The sequence below is a fragment of the Manduca sexta genome, chromosome 14 (assembly GCF_014839805.1).
Source record: "Manduca sexta isolate Smith_Timp_Sample1 chromosome 14, JHU_Msex_v1.0, whole genome shotgun sequence".
NCBI lineage: Eukaryota > Metazoa > Arthropoda > Insecta > Lepidoptera > Sphingidae > Manduca > Manduca sexta.
Window position 1 is genome coordinate 6884337 of NC_051128.1, and position 20804 is coordinate 6905140.

The window sequence follows — 20804 nt, forward strand, 5'->3', positions numbered from 1 at the left end:
AATATAAGTATATGAACTTCACTTTTAACTTTACAAAGGAATAAAGGAAAGTACGTTTTCACATGTGAGTATCATTATAATACTAGTGACCCGCCCTGGCTTCGCACGGGTACCACTATATATGGATAGCTGATTAGTGCTATAGAGCTAAATGACTTCTGGTGGTCCGATTGTTTCAAACTTCAACTTCTGGGCTAATCTAATGATCATTAAAATCGCTCCAGCCGTTTTGAAGACCATGGTGAACATACATACCCAACTTTATTTATATATATGGATAGATTCGTTGATTGTAATATCACATAGGCGCGTTTGTATTAAAAAAAATAACAACACTAAACTATTGGCATTTTTTAAATAAACATACAGTCATATTATTAGGTATTTCCCGGGTTTCTCTTTCTGGGAAATCCCAGGAAATTATTTCATTGTCTCGTGGCGAGGTTTTAGTGTGGGTAATTCCCGATAAGTGGGAAAGGTTTTGTAAATAACAAAACCAAAAAGGGTCTCTAGTGGTAAATAAAATAGCCATTGATTGCGACATGACGTTTTAAATCGTACTGAAGAAAAATATAAAATTAACAAATCAATTTTGGCTACAATAAATTCAATTATATTCGATACATCGTATCACAATAATATAATACTGTTTTACTAGACATTGTTTCAGCAATAACTCGAACATCCACACTTCGTCAGAATTTTATATTAGCTCACAACGTTTTACTTGATAATTGATAGACATTCATAATTCAGACTTACACCCACACCCACTAATGCCTTTTCCCCGAAGGAGTAAGCAGAGGCGCAACTGGTACACCCATTTTCCGTCGTGCGTATTCCGTCCCAGGAACGATGGGGACGAACTTTATATAGGAGGCGATACTTAGAAGAAAAGTCCATCAATTTGCCCGACTCGGGTGACCTAAACTAAAACTGAGACCTCGGTACTCCGGTTGTATCGTACAACTTCGCTACGGAGGCTGATATAATAGAGACTTATTAGGTAGGTATATAATGTCATTTATTTATTTAGATGATGTACCCCTTCACGCATTGTTAAACAATAACACATACGTTACTATGCATTTTATTATTGTTTAAAATATATTTTAATTATGATTCGGTTAGATCTGTTATTTTCCTTTTACTTTGTAAACGTCTTGGAGCGTGATTTTTTACTGAATCTCAGAAATAAATAAAAATCCTAATCGATCCTGATCAGTACTTGGAAAAGCAATTAGCTGAGTCAGCTGTTATAATAAAGGAGACGTAAGCGAAAATTGATTGTGTGAACTTAATCGTTGCTCTTGCGAAGTACTTGTACGATTAAGATGAGCATTTACTATTTGTAAGATTTTATATTATTAAGCATAATAAATAAACAGTCAATTAGGTTTTATAAACCATTTTTTATACAAGACTTTTTCTAATCGCGATATAAAAATTAATTGAATTTATTTGAGTATTTAAAAACACTATTGAATCATTTGTATGTCAACTATTGATCATAAATCTTCAACCATACCAAAATAAAGTTTCTCGTAAGTCAATTGAGTGGCAAAATCCTTAATAAAACATTCGTAGATGTGAATTTTGTAAGGCGCCAGCCCGGCCGGCCGTGTGCATTTCATTTCTTGGGCTATAGCGTAATGTGACCCTGTCTACAGCGGTGACGCAGTTGGCACAAGCCGCCAATATTGTCCGGAACAGAATCGCGTCTTGCCTGTCTCAAATATGGCAATTATTTGCTAATGGCGGCGCCCTTATTTTTTTTAAATCACATATAAAGCTTCTCGAATGTAACGTACGAGATGAGGTTGTAAAATGCATAGAGCGTGCCGTGACTGCATCATTATGTGTTGTATAAAGCTCGTACGGGTAGAACAGTGAGGGGATATTATTCAGCAGTTTTTGCTCTGGTTGGCGGCACATTTGTATGCGATTCGCTTCGGCGACGGCTGCCCGCGAGATTAACGCCTGCCAGGGTACAAGTCGCGTGATTAAACCGTTTCCGCTTTGAGCATATTGTTTTGTCTTCAAATAATCGTTATTAAATTATACCTCATCTCTATTTCTTTTATCATTCTGTTTGAATTAGTTATTGCATATCTAGCGTATACTGTGCAGTTAGACATAAGCGTCTCGAAACAATTTAATAAATGTGCTATTTAGAGTTGGGGTAGACGACGTGTTCCAGCAATGCAACACACAGTGTCGCAGTGCAAAAGTGCCTTACGTAGTTTGGCATTAATGCGTTGGTGCACACAGTGTCGGTGCACACACACCGGCACACAGACTACGTGTCGGTATGTGTGTCATCTCGGGTGTAGTGGTGCGGTGCGGAATGCGGCCGCGTCCTTCGGCGTACGGCGCGCCGCGCCGGTTCATTTGCACACAGCCGCAGCCTCGCCACAACTCCTATCCAATCCAGGCAGACGTTTTATTGCTCCTCAATTATTATTTAGGTACAAATAAATTGTAGTTTTTGAAACCGGTCAAATGCGCAATTCTTGGAAAGGTGTTGCGTGCCGCCAATCCCTCACGAACGTTGCTACAACATTTATTTTTATGACTGCAATTATAATTTGATATTCGTATTGATGCAACGTTTCCTTAACTAATTCTCGCGAATTGTGTGTTTCAAGTACGTTTACTTATTTTTAATCTCTACATTGCCAAAACGTAATGGTTTACATAAAAGGATTGCAAACATTGTTCCAAATAATTTTAGTCATAAAAGTATCATTACAGGTCATTTAGACTATATTACTAAGAAAGATTGTGATATACATTCAGAGACAAAATATCCTTTAATGTAGTCAACTCCAAACATTCTAAAGCAAATGCAAACAGGAACAGAGCGTGAAAACCGCAACGGTTAGCCATAACTCGGAACAATCAAATAAAATAAAAAACCCAGCCATAACATTAATATTTCCTCATAAAGCTATAAAAGTTGTTAATACGTCATTAAACAGTGAAAATTGTCTCTCATGTCCCAAAGTAGTTCGTTTAAATGACTAAAAGTTAGCAATCTCGTCGGGAGAGTATTAATTGGTGGAGTAAGAAGCGCAATTTTGCTGCATACATAGTGTATAACATTGCAGGCCTGGGTAAGATTTATCGTTTGCGCGCGCTCAGAATGCAGTAATGGCGGTGCCGTGAGGGACCCGACGCCCGCACAAATATGAATATGTTACGCTTTTATATTATATAAATATAGTGAAGCGAACTATCTTTATGTAATATACTTTATATCATTCAAACGGGTATCGTTGATTAAATTAATGATAACTTAAAGATATTCATGCTTCTAAAATAGCGGCATAACAAAAAGAATCCTGTATTTGATTATTGAATTTTGATTTTAATCGAAATTATCGAGAAAGTCTAATCGCTTATAATAATTTAAATATTTCACGTGTAATGCATGATGTATAATATTATATATCTTGTGTAGAAGTTACACGTGCTAGGTTTTGCATCGCCATTAAACATGATTCATCGCGTACCACGGAAATATTAGTCAAGCTACTTCGACCCACTGCATAGCTATTATAGACGTTTTAAAACATCTACTAAATTATCTAGTTGACAATTATAATCAGTGTATACTATTTGTATGATAAGCCGTATAATTAATCCCAGTTATTCAGAGATGCTCCGCGATGCAACAATGGAATTGTTTGCAAAATATCTATATTTTCTAGTGGTCCAATGATCATTCTCATTGGCAAGAATCTGTATACAGATTAATGATGCATCAGCCCACCAATCTTTTTCTACGCTCGTTTCCTGACCTCAGACGTTGAAAATACAGTAAATTGTTGTTTTCGTAGGCGGTGGTTATTTCTTATCATGAGGTTAACTATTACATTGATTGCAACTTGATTGCATTTCTACTATAACAAAAATATGGATTTGTTAAATTACACACACATTTAAAGAAGTCTATTTGAGATTTCTGGTAGTTTTATTTTATTTTTGCCATATTTTGCAAAATGTTGTTTCTTTTTAGTAATATGTAATATAAATAATTATGGATTGAAAATTATCAAAATAACTAATCGCAAAAATAATCAAGACAAATTACTTAAATTTAAATTAAAAAATACGCTGCAAATATGACAAGGTATTGTTACCTACATCATGTAAAAGACTTCAGGCGGCACTCCAGTGAAGCAGTGTGCTAACCTTTTTTTAGAAGCTAAGTATCTATTCGAAATTTATAATTAATAGCTTTATTTCGGCTGTTTCTAATTTTTATAATATGGGTATTGATAACTAAACATTAATTTCGCAATGTAAATTTGAGTAAAATGCTTGGTTCTTGAGTCAACCTTAAAGTATAGATTTATTTTGCAACTAACACTATTACATAAAAATAAAACAAATTGATTTTTTAAAGCAATTATTCCTTAATATTCGCATTTTCTGCCCCCTAATTGTGCTGCATAAATGTTATGGAACGAATACTCAAAGGCGCTTGCTGTAAGGGTTTTAATCAGTTAGTAACCATAAATATTGGTTATATAAAAACCATTTATTTTGAAGAAGTTATTGGTTTATTATTGTAGTGTACCGGTTAAGTACTCTTTCAAGATTTAGAAATAAGTGCTTTGTTCACAAAGCTTCGTTTGAAGGAAAGTACATTATTTTTATTTGAGCGTAAGGGACCATTTAATGTTGTAGCAACCTCTTTTAAAAGAATTGTGTAAATTGTCACTAGACTTTTTTCTGAAATTATTATATCGGATATATGAGTAAATTTTATTTAAGCCCACAACTGTTTTTGTTAATTATTTATTTAATAACTTACATAGGTAAGTATTTTAAAAAATATTACATTAAAAGATATTTGTGCAAGCATACATATTATCATCTTGATTTACATTTAACATCTAAAACCCACGTGAATTGTACGGGTTTCAGAATTTATAAATTATGTTGGGTAATTCGACACTTCGTAGGTACAAATCAAAGATTCTGAAATGCGGCTTAAAGGTTAATGCTCTACGGAATTTGAGGTATATTTTACCTGGAGCCTAACCATTAAATCGCTTAGGATATTTAAGCTACCATGTGATTCATTACAGAGTACCGGCGACTTACACAACGGCTTTAAAGCCGATAAAAAAGAACAAAACAATGCGGGTGCCCCACCAAAAATACAGGGTAATCACAATAAATTCAGATATCTGAGAGACAAAAAATAAGACCCATAAGCAATTGTTATTAATATCACGTAGTCAGACCTGAACACTTATTTCTGTAACAATTACTTTGTTGGCATGAACAAAACATTATTTTTTGTTTTTAATTTATCAACACAAATTTACCCCGTTTCGCCTAGTCGTAGATAACAAAGAGATTTTTTTTGACAGATGTTTATTTATCAACAACAAATCCATTGTGGGCGGAAGCAAAAAAATATACCTAGATAAGGGTCGTTACAGACGGATACAAAATCCTCACTGATTGAGATTACTGGCGAACTAAAAGCATTGTAATAGATAAGGCAGGGTCCACAACAATGCTGAGCGACGTAGCGTAGGCCAAAATGTGACGGATATGTAGTTATCGATTTCTACTCATACGCCCCCGCGTCGCCGAGCTTCGATTTTATAGACGTAATAAGCGCACAATGGAATATTCATACTTCACTGGAACACGGTCGTAAACATAAAAACAAATATTTTTTGCGTAACATCACAACTTTATACGAAACCATCTGGTTACAATCGATGATGAATAGTACATTTCGTTCGACTCTTTCACGGTTAACGAAAAACTATGGAGCTAAAACAATTTATATTTGTTTTTGGATTTTATTTTCTAGAAGACTCAAGCGTCAGATAAATAATTCACAACATTGTAATATGCGTGTCAATGGTGCATTCTTTGTAAAACTATTTTTATAGTTTCCTTATTTTATAGTAACCCTTAATAAATGAAGATACAGAGAAATAAAAAAGAAGGCTAATAGACATAAACCCCAAAACGCTATAAATGCATTTAATTTGTGGCAATTTAACATACGGTGCGACATTTATGTTTTATTCGAAATAGGATTACACCCAGCAGACAAATATTAATCACATTAAATTCCTGATGCACCCCTGCGCCACACTCACAGCTGTCTATTGTAGTTTCATGTAGGTTGTATCGAACACGCCCCTATCAAGGTTGAATCGAAATTGAAAAATGATGTTCCCGTATAGTTGGAGATTTTATGAGATGAATGCGGTATATTTATCGTGCTTATCAATCTTTGGGATGTGTATCATGTAATAAAAGGCATTATTTATGTTACTTCAGAATCGTTTTAAATACAAGGCAGCTCTTTTCTTCCAACCAAACGAAGAGAGTAATTCCTCACTTTGATACGCGTCACATCTGTCGATAAATAATAAACATGAATAAAAAATTTAATTTATAAATTATTTATAATATCCATGTAATAAATTATACGGGAAACGTTGTACTTTGATCTTTAAAACGACAACAATGCCGGCACACTACTGAAATGAAGCAGAAATGGATGAGACACAAGAGATTTATCACAATAATATTTCATTTAAATAAATCACAAAGCGTTGCTTGTATGTACATCCTCATCGCGCTACTCCTTGTAAGTAATGTGAACGTAGCTTTATAATAGCTCCATTTATATTACATTTATGAATTGTAGAATTTCTAAACTAACAAAGTTTTCTCCTAATTCAGTTCCATTACGCCTATAGCCTTCACAGTTATTATCAAGAAGTTAGTTTGGGCACATTTATATCTTAGACAATTACACCCAAATGACTGAACAGTGAATGAGCAGATTAAGATAAAACATTGTGTGTAAATAATTCGGAAAACAGTCGTTTCATTGTAAAATAAATTGAAGAAGTATTAGTGTAAAAGGTAATTTCAGAATTCCACGACAATACAAATACCATAAATGTAACATTTAGTGTCTATATTTCTGTGGTCGTATTCTAAAAGAAACTAATTTCGATCTGCAGCTAATCTCGTACACAATCGCCAGCTGTTACTGCTTACTGCATGTGAAAACTGAATTCATGTATTTAATCTCTAAATAGTAGTATTGGAAAGTGGTAATGGCGTTGGGGAATGTTCGGGCGAGTCACGCGACCCTCGCTGCAGGACATATGACTGCCAACGACACAAATAAAATCAAGTTTAGTAATAAAAACTTTCATGTAAATTGTTATCGAGGTAAATGTTTTGAAAATATAACGCGCATTGTTCGTGACATATAAAATGAATTAATATGAAATTCAAAAAACACTTGCGTAATTTTACTTTTTGAATATTTGCTCTCAAATATTTAAGTCTTTTATCGTAATTTAAAGTGTTATAAAATACAGCAAAACACACTTTTCAGCGCTATGTAGTGTAATTAAATTTCGTTTGATTTGCACCAGACGAAGGGTCTGTTTAGGCATGTAAAAGTGCATTTACCTGTAATGTGAGGGTAAATCAGCATGGCAAGGGTAGTGGCCGCGACACTGGGCGAGGTGGGGGTGGTAAGTGCAATGGGAGGAGGGGATGAGGGTGCACGCGAGGGCCAGGACTTTGATTGATGACTGTGGGCACGCATTGTGCGTACGCTCGCCCATTGTCCGAGCAACGTGAATCGAAACAACTGAACGAGTAACACAAATGAGTTCTTTTATTGCTAACGATTACTCCTCGTGCGGCTTTCGAATTACGTTTCGAAGATTTCGCGCCGATTGACTTTTGACTATTTAAATTTTAAAGCCAATTGACGAGCCATCTGTTATGTCATCGCAGCTGCGTGAGTTCAGCACACGTTGATTGGTGAACAAATACCGCAAAATACACTGATGTTTGACAGGAAGAAGCAGGAACCCTTTTTTTTGAAAACGTATTTTTTTTTATTTTAGTTGGCACGGGCATTGAAAGTTAAATACTGTTATTTTTTATATTCTTGTTTGTTGTTTTTTGAGTTCGCACATGTGTTGCTCCACTTTAAAGATTTTGATAGAACATTGAAAATACGCTTAACGTGGTAAGTCAATGCAAAATATTTAACTTTTGTAACACCTAAAGCCTAGCTGGATTTTTAAGAAGAAACAGTCATGTACATAATAGAGTGGTATGATTAGTGTTTATTTTTCAGGAAGGTGTTAAAAAAATGCTTTTAAATATAATAGTATTTACTTAAACAGGAATACGCTTCTTTGGTGTAAATAATTTTGCAAAAAATATTTCTAAATAAACCTCTACCAGTGCAAACAGAAAACTAAAGCACACATTTCCTCAATTCATAAAAAATGAATGTCAAATATGAATGTTAGTTGAAACAACAGTGTACAAACAAATAAATGAACTGTAAGAAATTTCTCGAGGGGGCACAACAAACACGAAGCGGCAGAGTGCACGGCGAGTCGATCGTTCCGACGCGATCAAATAGGTTGGAAAATAACTCCATTCCCGCGGGCACGACTACGATTCAATCAGGTCTGATTCAGAATTTTGGAGTTCGTTTACCGAGGCCCCGGGACGGAGACCCGCAACACCGAAAATTGGCAGATAAAGGATTAGGGAACGCTTCGCAGCCAATTATCGGAACCAAAAAATAGGTTATTAGCTAACCTACCAGGAATTCGTTTTAGGAGGATTTCCTCTTTTCACGTAGCTTTACATACAATTTGAAGTGTATAGAGTAGAAAAGTTAAGCAGCAATATAACGTTTGAATACGTTTCGGTTTTGGAACAAACGATGCGGTATGAAGCGAAATTCCATCAATTATTATTTTTCATTAAAACATACATAAATAAGAATAAATTATATCAGGACTTCAAGATTCGCCCTTAGTTGCTAAAGGACACGATACCATGCATCGCCATTTTTCTTGAGAAACGTAAAATTGAAAAGTCTTTCAATGTAGCATTCAACATAACATTTTGACATTCAGTCGGGAAATAAGACTTTATTTTAGTTGACTTAGCGAAAAAGCGCGAGGAGTCTAGCTCCGAAATAAAGCTTTCATGTGACGAAAGTGCACTTAGGTGTTATCTTCTAACACTCGATTCTACTGTCAACTGGGATAAAAAATTGAACAAGTGACTATGGCTTTGATACTTACAAAACAAGAAGAAGATTATTCAAAAAAAGTTGATATTTTAAATTCATAATTATAAAATAGGTATCTAATTCATGTGGCTTTCATTCTTTACAGTTAATGATGACCTTTTGACACGACGTGACGAGACGCCCAATAAACAGTGGTAATAGCAATCACTTTAAATTGTAAAGAACACTACGTATATCATCTTGAAATATAAGATTAAATCTCTTAATGCTAAGTAATTACACCGGCCTCAAAATCCATATCGATAATGTGATGGAGAAACCAGAAGCAGGAGTACAGGTACCTATCATAACGAATTCGCATACTATCTAGATATAATCTACTTAATTAGACATGTAATAATCTAGAAATTTCTAAATAATCCTGTTTCAGGTACATCATTTTTCCCATAATATTATCATTCGTAATAACTTTGGTGAGTCGTGGTGGTTTGCTGAAGCAATCACTTCACATAAGGCGATCAAATAACGAGAACTCCTGTTAAATGTGAATTGCAAATAGCGATTATCCGATATGAAATCGGGTTCCAATCACACGGATGTTTAGGCCGCAATGTGCCTTCCTTTGCCGAGACGTCGACATCTCGTCTCAATTAAACTTCTATATTGAATTTCCAATTCTGCAACCCAATAACTATTGGATTAAATGTAGACACAACTCGCTTCGCTTTATTCGTTGTAAAACATAGATTTAGTTTATCCGGCAGCGCGCCGGCAAAGGCTGTTGTTAATTTGTTTATGAAAAAGGTTGGAGTTTCTTAATTCCGGACTCGAGCGACGAGCATACGAAGTAACACGAAACAGCCAGAATAAGTTTATATTTATTTATAAATTTCCTAGAAACAAATTTATATTTAAATTAAATAAGAGAATTAGATAATAATAGTCAAATTATCTTTGAAGATAATTAATAGAATGCTTAGTAATGTTAATACTGTTTCATGGAATGATGTGAAAAACAATTAAAAAGCGTAGAGTGAACACCGCAATCACTATCGCAGTTTTAATCGGAACAGACGCTATCAAGTCCCTTTGAAACAAGATGAGACTAGCTAATTTATTTAGCGGAAAATTTAAAATTTGTTTTCATTGGGACTTCGCTGTGTAATGTTGAATCTTTATGTATCTTAGTCTGAGAAGTTGTTAATTAATACGATGCTTTGAATTTACGTCGTTCTTTTTATCTAAGTTTACGCCGTTTCATTAAAAATATCGAAATTTTATATTAAGTATATATCTTTAATAATTATATCAGAAGTAAGTTATTTGTGTGCTAGTGTCAAAAAAAGGTTATATTAAAAGGAACAGATAATATTAAACGAAGTCGTGGGATATAAATGGAACAAGAATCGCTAAAATTCGGTGGAGTCCTGCTTCTTTCTTGCATAAAGATCATTAAACTTTATAGTTTTACATTCAATTCTATAGCTTTAATATGCAGAAATGTATGGCAATATCAACTATACAGTTTAAAGCACTAAATGCAAAAGTCTAACCTACAAAACGAACGATGACGGTTATAGAAATTATAGAAGCTAAGAAAATTAAAATTCGAACTGGTTTTTATAAAAAGAATTCGATATATCCAATCAAGAGGTTTTATTACTATTTCATAACAGACGCACATTCAACCTATAACATTCATCATAATTATACATAAAAATTTTACGGCTTTTAAATTTTCTAGAGTTATGAAGATCATCAGTAAAATAGTCAACTGGTTATTTCATGTGGGATTAGGACACTCAGTTTAATGTCAATAAATTTATAATGACATTCACTCGATGGAATTTGAACCAAATTGATCGAATTTTCGTTTTAATAACAATCGGAGCCATAAAGTATGAATATAGCAGTATTGTATACAGTGTAAATTTAGCATTGTCGGACTAAAAACCGAGATTAAACGCTAGGTTTGCTTTCGTATTCACTACGGTTTATGACTTTAACTTTTTAAAAAAATCATAAACTCCTAATACTCGATAATTTTCTCCACCAGACAAGTTAGTGCTTAAGAATCTTCCGTCTTTGTGGGTGGTCACGAGGAATTGTGATTGAGTGCTTTCAAAGCATGATGTTCCCTATTTGCTTATCTGCCAATATAATATTAAAAAAAAAACTTATTTTTCACTTATAAAATCATACCCAATTGAAAATAAAAAAAATACCGACGGTTGTATTAGACAATACGCCTGTATGACTAAGTTAATATTAAGCTAATAGCATAATATACTGAGTATCTACTGCTCTTGTTTCAAATTAATATAAAAACACACAAATGGAAATTCAATATACTTGAACATATTACAAGCCTTTCCTGAAATATAAAGGGTCCTGATCTTGGCAGACGGAAATGTATGTCTTTGAAAACGTAAAATAGGTACAGCACACAAAGAGCGGATCCGTCTGTCTCCGCTGTGATCTGTTTAGCTATACATTAGAAGTGCACCGTCTCGGCAATGGTTATGAACGTTGAGAGCGATAAATAAATCGGCCTTCGCCGGCTTGAGTTGCAAAAGGGCCGGGGTTTGGGCGTCGCGACGCTCGGCCGTCGGCGGTCCGCGTCGTCGGTCGTCGCCCGCGCCCCTATAAATACATCCACGAACAAAAGCAGATGCACCCGGTAAAATCATTTTTAATTTTAATGACGCGTCTTTTGCAAATTTCGTTCCGTATTTTCGCGAGCCGCCCTTGTTTGCGACTTTCATGAGCCGCGGCCTTCGCAATTGTGTTCTTATAGACACATTTCTACAATAAAAATGATGGTGATATCAGAAAAATAAAATAAATTTATTTTAGTTTTCAACACGAGTCCACGTGTTGCGAATTCGCTTCAGGGCCAAATAGTAATTCCACAGTACCTACATTAGAGCACATTGAAAATCACCAGGAAGCTTGTTAGCGTCGTATTTACGGATTACAGTCCGAGCACGAATCCTAAACCGGAACAATTGATTAAACAGCGAGTTGCGAACGGCACAAATCTAAGAGAAAAGGAAAACAATTAATTAACTCATTCCCTACAATTAACAAGGGACGGGCGCAAATTACTTAAGCATCTCAGGGTAATCAGCGCGGGTATCCGCCGGCCGGAAGCTGGTTTTCCCGCGCCATTGCAGCGATACCCTGACGCTCCCTGACGCTCCGCATCCGCCGCCCTTTGTCCGACACAACAAATAGACTATTTTTCGGTGTGCGACCGGATAATTTTTGTTCAAAAAGGGAAGGATAACGATGTTCCGGACAACCGTGATTAACAGAAATTAATATTTGCGTGTTTATGTTATTCGTGCCCGCTTAAAGATATTTAGATAATATTATGATTGATACTCAGTGTTTATAAGCACTGTAGTACCTAATTTTTATACGCTTTCAAAACTTGTAATGGAAACAGTTTCTTTTAAACCCTTACTTATTAGATAATTAAAAGAGGAATTCGGAAATAGTTTAAATAATGTTTTATACAATAACTTAAGTATTTTTTTTTATTTCGGTTTTAAGAGAACAATACAAAATACACACCAAACTGTGGAAACGTTAAATAAAATGTCACAGAAAAAAAAAAATATTCTCAAATAGTACATTGTTACGATAATTCGTGCGGCCATTCTCGTTTCACATAAGGCAATGTCAGGGGTCGAGGAAAGTTGCTTTCCACGAAAATCGCGCCTGTTCATGCCTCTATGTTTACAAACAAGTGTTTAATCGAGTCAGGAATTCCAAACACCGGTATTAAAGGAATCGTATATCCCTTTACAGTGTTACAAACGAATTTCGCAAATGAATATTGAGAGAAAGTGTATGATCTGAACGTAAATGGATTGCGTGATTTGTGTCGACTTGTAAGAGTTTTAGTTTCAAATAGGCGTGAAATTCAATGGTCGTTACGTAAGGCTGGAATTTAGTATATTTTTGTGTTTTAATGTGCTGTTCTAACGCTCTAATATTTCATCGTAAGAAACAGCTACATAAATAATTAAACTATAGTAGATTCTTGGTATTACTTTTACAAATGAAATTAATTAAATTCTGTAAACCTACTTAGTCTTTTAGAGAGTCAAGGGAAATGACTCATATTAATACACACACACACACCCAAACATTAACCTCCTTTCTATGTGCAGTTGGGTAAATAAAAACCTGTTCAACACGATTGAGTACCAGACATCTACAAATAAGAAATAATCATATTTAAAGTACTAGAATTTAGAATCCGTACATCGACTCTTAGGTGAATATTCCGTTTGATCTTTGGAAATCAGATACGAAGCTTATTTATGTAAGGAGCAAAAGGACAAACATGATAAAGTGGATTCCGGGCTGACTATAAAGCGCTTTACGTCTTTGAAACGCATCGCATGCATTATTCACAGAGAAGAATAATCTCTATAAAGAATACAATGTGTCTTATAATGTAGCTCTGTGGGGGCGTTAGATATTTACTTTTGATGCAAAATGCTTGTTAGGTTATAATTATAGCAGGTAAGTGTTAAGATAGAGCATAAATGTTTTGCTGACAGTTAACGTAATATTAAATTAAACAGAAGTATCTGATCTATAAATCTATAAATGCGCGTTAAATAAGAAAATAAATTGATTAATTATTTTGACAAATAATTTTTAAAATAAGTAGTTATTATATAGGTGGAATTATAATGACTAATATACCTGTTGTAAAATTTATAATTTGTTGTCTTTAAACAACCCAGTTGTTTGCAATCAAACCTTTAATCGCGTTACAGTCTATCTACCTAACTTGTGCTGTAATAGAAATTCAAACTTTAATTGTATTTATTTTGTTTTCGTTAAACTATCTGGGAATTCAGCATTTACCAAGTTCCCAAAACTGCTTTCAAAATTAATTTGAATGTCGACCAAATTATTTATAATGTAATTTTTATCTTTTAAATAATACGGAAATGTCGCAGGTTTTTAATATAAATGTTGTTTTTTTAGGAATATTTAACGATATAATATAAAATCAACTGAATGAATTCTAATATGTCTTAGTCTTAAAAATATGTTATATTTTGTAAACGGTTTCTATATTGTGAAATGAACATCTTATAATAATAGTCTCCTGCCTCGCTTTAAAATTTTCATAACAAGATTAAGCATAAAAAATTCTTTAAAAGATATGGAAATATGGTAATAAATACGAAAAATTAAATATAGCCTCCATCTTATTTCGATTCCATACTAAAAGATTTATGGGCGTCGGATGTTCGGGATTACTTCTTGCAAATTCAAGACAACCGGTGTCAGTTTGTCTGAATATTCATTAAGTGCCGAGTTGGGAGTTAATACCGCATCCGATTAATGTTGATATTTTGCCGCACTCGGTTTCGTTGCTCCGCTCTTTCCGCTGTGTCGGCCGAGGGTGGAGCGCGACACGACTCAACGATTTGTTTTCGGTGGACACATTAGAGACTGTTTTATTCCGCTTTTGTGTATGGTTCAGTGTTTAGAATGGCTTTTTCGTGAGTCAGATGAAATTAATTCCGACAAAGTATTACACGAATTACGTTATATTAACGGTGTTAAAAGATTAACGATGGCAGAACAAATTTAACATTATAAAGTGTACTTAAAACGTTTTAAACGCATCCCAGAAAAGAGGGTAATAATAGCCGGGGTCGCATCAAGTATTTAGACGCGGCCCGGGCGTAGCGGTAACTACCTCTGCCAACACTAAAACAAAACTTAAATCGCCGCGCAAAGCTGCAAGAAAACTCCGTCGGCGCAAACCGCAGACCGTTTTAAGTAAAATATTAAATGCGCTGTAGGATTTGCTCGCGTACGAGGCGGCGCGGCGCGGCGGGCGACGACGCGGCTGGTACAGCGGTACAGACCCGATTTAATATTTGATGTAGCTCTCACTGCTTGTTGACGGCGTTTTGTCTGGTCCTTAATTGCGCAGTGATGCGTCCGCGGCGCTCTTACCAAATTCTGCCAGCAATGTTCTGCAAGGTACAAAGAAAATATTAAACAGTCCCGCGGCGCCCGGCTCGGCGCCCCCGCGGCTTACTAAGCGGACTAACTGTTTATTGCCGGCCTAGAGACGTTAACGCCTATAAAGTTTATGTGTGTTCACAATGCCGCCGTAAAATGTTGCAATACCGGTAAATCCCGTTGTTTTTCTTTCGAATGTGGAAGAAATGTATGTGGATATAAAAGTATTCGCTATGCGCTCGCTCCGCGTTCGTGCGTCCGTACCGTGCTGTTTGTTTGACCGGTTGGTAATTATGGAGCTGTAGAGCACATTTCGTGTCCACGTTTGACACACCGGCACGTGGTTGATTTCAATTTCCGCGCGGATGTGACACTTCACGCAGTTAGCGCTCAAAATATTGCAGGATTCGTTTTGCATTTGCTTGCATATAAGTGTCTATAGTTATGGTAGTGAACTGCAAATTACTGTGCCACATTTTATATCAGCTCCCGAGTTCTTTAAACACATGCCATTTGGAAATATTATTTATTTTATAACTTTATACAGAAAACAGCGTGCAATGCATGCAAAATATGATTTAAATTGAAAAATAATTCGATTATTACGATAAACCAACGCACAAACTGTGTCAGAGTATACTGAGTAATAAAACATAGAGGATTACTCCTCGAGCGAGTTCATCACCATATGAAAATGACTACAACAGTAAGCCAAATAAAACTGTTGATTAATTGTTCCGTAAATTCATCTATATCAATTACGAAAACAGGGAAATTAAGATCATTATCGCATTGCAGATTTACAGCTTTAACGTAACAACTAGTTTGATGCATAAGAAACAAACAGGACACGCGCTGTTGGGTCCAATTACCGCCTCTACAGTGCGATGCCTTCTAGACGTGGACGAAAACCAATTGATATATTACTAATTAAATCTCGTAATATACACCGAGAGGCTTAATTACTTCTTTAAGAGCATTTCACGTGATTTGTTAACAGTATAGTGATTTAGTAAAATTTTGTAGCCGTTATTCTTTCTAAAAACAAATTTGCTACGTTATTTAAAAATTGTAAAAGACAAGAACATCACGCCTTTATCCTAGAAGGACTAGGCAGAAGTGAAACCAGGGCACCCAGTTTTCAGCATGTCTGTTACGGTCTATGATGTGAGGGCCTATCACAATATCGGGCACGAATTCCAGACTCGGGGCTTTAAAAACTTTAAGACGTCTGATAAATCAAATTCTAGGAAACATTTTCAATTACGTAACTGCATATTTAAAACAAGCACATATCACTAGATCATTTAAACACGTTATACTCACTCTGTTAAATCGTGACAGAATTTTACGACTCCCTTGTACGCAGAATAATAATTAGGGGCATACCTGAAAAAAAAGAGGTTCGGGTTAAAACACGTATTAATTCCGTACAGGTTTGACAACTCTCTTATCATCTGGGAGTAATAAAACGAATACGTGCAGACAAATTACGTTCTTAATGATGTTTAACGATATTTAAATGTTTAAGGTATCACTTAAAATGGCTTACGGTAGTATCTGGATTCATTTGAATTTATTATCAAAGAAAGTAAACAGTTGTTTTATTGAGAAATTAAATCGTTTTGATCGTAAGTGTGAGTTTTAGGTGACGTTTATGTTAATCGATAATCAGATACCTTATGATATAAAATTGCCTAAATGCTATAATTTTCTTTGAATACGTTTTATTAACGAAAATTTAAAAAGGGAATTTAAACAAGCAAGCTGAATTGAACTTAAAGGGTTCCGTATCAACTCAATGTAAAGAACCCTCGGAACCACGGAGATTTAATAAGCCCAAAGGATTCGAAATTCTGACAAACATTTCCTAACGAGTCATTACGATAGGGAATATTAAATCGGCTTTACTTACCCCTAAGGACTTGTTGTTATAATTGAGATCTAATTGCTATATTAAATAAATTTAAATTGCAAATTATGCTATTTACACTCCACGATAAAAAAACGCAATCTTGTTAAATTAAACCAAGTCCCGATCCACCGATAACAACTTGTTAGGGTAATAAAACTTCAAATAACTTAATTAGTGCAAGGCATAGTTTTATCGCAATGTTTTGTTGACAAATTTTTGTTCATTACTGGATATGATGAAATGTCGGACACGTTTTTTTTTTATGAGAATCGAATTCATAATGAGCAATTCATTATTTACAAATGTTTGATGGATTCTGATAAAATAAGTGTAATTATATGGTACTTTGATGTGAAAGACATCGTTTTATCGCGAATGTTACAAAATATTGTAATTAGTTAGTAAATAATTCGATTACACAAATAACTCAACAAATTCTGAATTTCAAAACAGTTCCACACATTAATTTTGACCGAAATATTTATTATTTTATTTAAATAAAGTTAACCGTCTAAAGTACATTTTAGTAAAAATTTTATACTAATACAAAAGTTTGAAGGCTATTTTTAATGTTTTCAGCTACTTTTATGGCTGACTACATTATTTAGTAAATACCAGTAAGATTTTAAGGTACGGACGCTCTACATTTCTCATTGTTTTATAACAATACTAATGGAATAAAAGTAACGGATTGTTCAATATTTACCGAATAAACTAGGTGTTATGACTCACGCATCAGCCTATACGTAACTAATGTAACAAAATGGGTGCAAACCAATTATGTTTCATACACAGTTACTAATTATAATTTCCTCGGCGCTGCCATTCGGAAAACTATGTTTAGTGTGTTCTATTTAATAATTAGAAGCTAAATACACTGTACTGAGCGCGCGAATAACTTATTGTTATGTTTTGAAAGGACGTATGTATTTTATATTTAGGCAAATTAGGTATTAACCTTTTGAGATAAGCTTGAAGTTGGAAATAAATATTCAGTATAATATATTACATATTATGACCTTTTTAGTTTCGGGGTACACAAAACACATGTATATTATGTGATTTTGTCTTACTATTTAGTCCTTGAAATAAAAATTATTAAATATTAGTTGTCTAGGAATTTTGAGGGTGTGTGAAATCTACCAATCCGCACTAGGACAGCGTGGTCGACTGAGGCCGAATCCCTCTTAGTAGTAGAGGAGGCCCGTGTCCAGCAATGGAACAGTAATACAGGGCTGATATTGTTATATTGTAAGGTTACATACAACTTTAAAATTATTTCACTAGTAGTTTTTATAGTATACTTCAACTAGTTTAGTGTGTCTAAACATAGCCGTTTCCCTCTCAAAGTCGTCTAACTACATTCGCATTGAATCCACGTGTATTATTTTCAGGTTAGTGTTATATTGATACCGTTATGCTATTAGGCTTTATCAATCCTTTATCGTCTGATAAAATGCTCCATTTATGTGGATATTGATGTTTTATAGTCGACAATTTAATGTAAAACCGAGGTTGGACCTGACATCCTTCTATTGCCGTAAGGACATCGCGTCGCCTTGGGCTCGTACCATTCAAAAGCTGACAAAGCGCGTATGTTAATAACACATTTGCAATTAAGATCGCGACGCCCACTACGCGACGCCATTGTTCATACACGCCGAACATTATTTCATTATTTATATCAAGTGAAACGACGTCTTCGCGAATAAATCATACGATAATAAACAATGTTGAGTCGGATTAGCTTTTGCTAGCGGTTACTGAGATAAAATTAATTTATAAATTCTTGCGAAGTTGTGCGTATGTCGGTTTCTCACTTAATTTTATTGCTTCGCTTTTTAACAAGAGTTCTGTTAAGTCGTGTAGATTTAAAAATATAAACTGGCACATTATTATTTCAGAAGTGTTGAGAGAAAGCTTATAGAAAACGACCGCCTCGAATGCTCGAAGGTGAATAGTCAGATTATGAAAATATTCGCGGAAGAAACTTTCATACCATTGCTGACACTAATGGAAGGAATTTCAAAGTAAAAGTTCAACAACAAGCAATCTCCTGGCATGAAAAGTTGGGGAAATTTCGAGCAGCACCGCCCGATGAGGCCGCCACCACCAAAAGAATGTAATAAGGCGCAGGTGCGGCGGTTCTTTATTGGATTTCGCACGTTCCGACTTGACGTGTTTGATGGCCAAAAGATTCTTCCACAACTCTTTGGCCGGCGACTAATTTCCCTTTGAAACGTTACTTTAACTGTTATTCTTATCTAAGTTACGCCGAAGACCGTCGTAATTAAAAATTCCGAGATTAATTATTTTAATTTATTTTTATGGGTTATTATGCAACTGTTATATCTGGTCTAATTAAAACGTGAAATTTTATATCATATCTGTTATACGCTTAAAAATTTACGTCTAAATTACAGGTGTATTCATAGTGAAAAGAACATACAAGATAACTGATTGTGCTATTATCATAAAAATGATGCAGCGAGACGGCTGCGTGGCCGTGTCATGAGGTCATCTGAACAGTTTCTCGCGAACGACTGAAAGGAAAAGTGTACGAGTAGGCCGTACCGGCGCGGCGTACGGCGTGCGGCGCGCCTGCAGATCCAAGTCATTGACACATGCAAATTCGAACACCGCATCGGTGCCGGGTCATTGAACCCCCCATTCAATGACTGTCGAAAGTTATCCGCGGCGTAGCCTACAAAGAGCCGTCGGGTTACCACGATACAGCATTACGATCGTTCAACCGAACCGAAGGAAAACGCTCAATTGTGTCTAGGTAGCGTGGGTTTGTAAATAAGCGTTTGTTGCAAGGACGTAAGGTCGCTAGTCAGCCGCAGCCGGCGGCGACGGACCGAGTGCACGAGGTGCGTCTGGCCATTGTATTATTAGCATTGCGAATTTCGACAAAGCGCTAGACGCCGATCGCAAACAAACTGACGATATGCAAATCAGTTTTGTCTATAGGACGACATTTACATGGGTCGCTAGCTGTGGCCTTCAACATACTGATGGCACATTTTTATGTACTTTTAAGGCTGTATTTAGCTTACATTTTGTGGAAGAATGTCAAATGGTTATTTTTGGACATATCACAAATTAAATATCACTCAGTGTTTCGTCTTCAACGTTATTAGTTAAAAAAAATATGTTATTTAATTTAACATGTTATTACTTAGAATCAATTAGAGTTGCGCAATTAGAATAGGCCCTTCGCTGTCGAGTTTACTTTCCTTTTTATATAACATTCTATAAATAGATGCAGTGAGCCAATGACCCAGAATGAACGAAGAAAACTACTAAATTCATTGAATATATGCATACAAATCTATAGGTAGAGCAGCTCGTCCGTGATATAATTTTAGGTTAAAAATAGCTTGTATTACAAAAATCCATAGTAGGCGTCATAATGGACGCCGGCCTTTGGGACAAGCACTCTTATCTCTGATGGACGTAAAAACTCTGAAAGGATCACATAGAAAATATTGCGCTCTCCACGTGACGATTGGTCAAATACCAAACCATTATGAGACCTATTACTCTTATTTAATTTATATTGTTCATTATATTGAGGTTTTAGAGAGTATTTTATAAATAAGTAGTTTTATAACATTGTGTTATAATAGACCACAATTGGAATATAGACTTTATTATAAGTCAGTAGTCTTTAAAATAAAAAAATATTCAGTACTTAGGCACTGATTTAAATGACGTGACGTATGTATCTTGACACGGAAGATTAAAGTTAATTGAGAGACGACCTTAGTTCTGTCTGCGAACGTTTCGGTATAATCGATT

At 35.1% G+C, this 20804-nt stretch overlaps 1 protein-coding gene across 5 annotated transcripts in view; it reads right to left on the minus strand.

The window, feature by feature from the left end:
- Nucleotides 1-20804, minus strand: part of LOC115456149 (protein alan shepard) — an 82052-nt gene that overhangs the window by 25962 nt on the left and 35286 nt on the right. For 2 of the 5 annotated variants that reach the window (XM_030185070.2, XM_030185069.2), the window contains exon 2: nt 16412-16474. The exons of the other annotated variants lie outside the window; for them this stretch is intronic. The gene's annotated coding sequence lies outside the window, so the exon portion shown is untranslated. The remainder of the gene's footprint in view (nt 1-16411; nt 16475-20804) is intronic. 5 annotated transcript variants of the gene reach the window in all.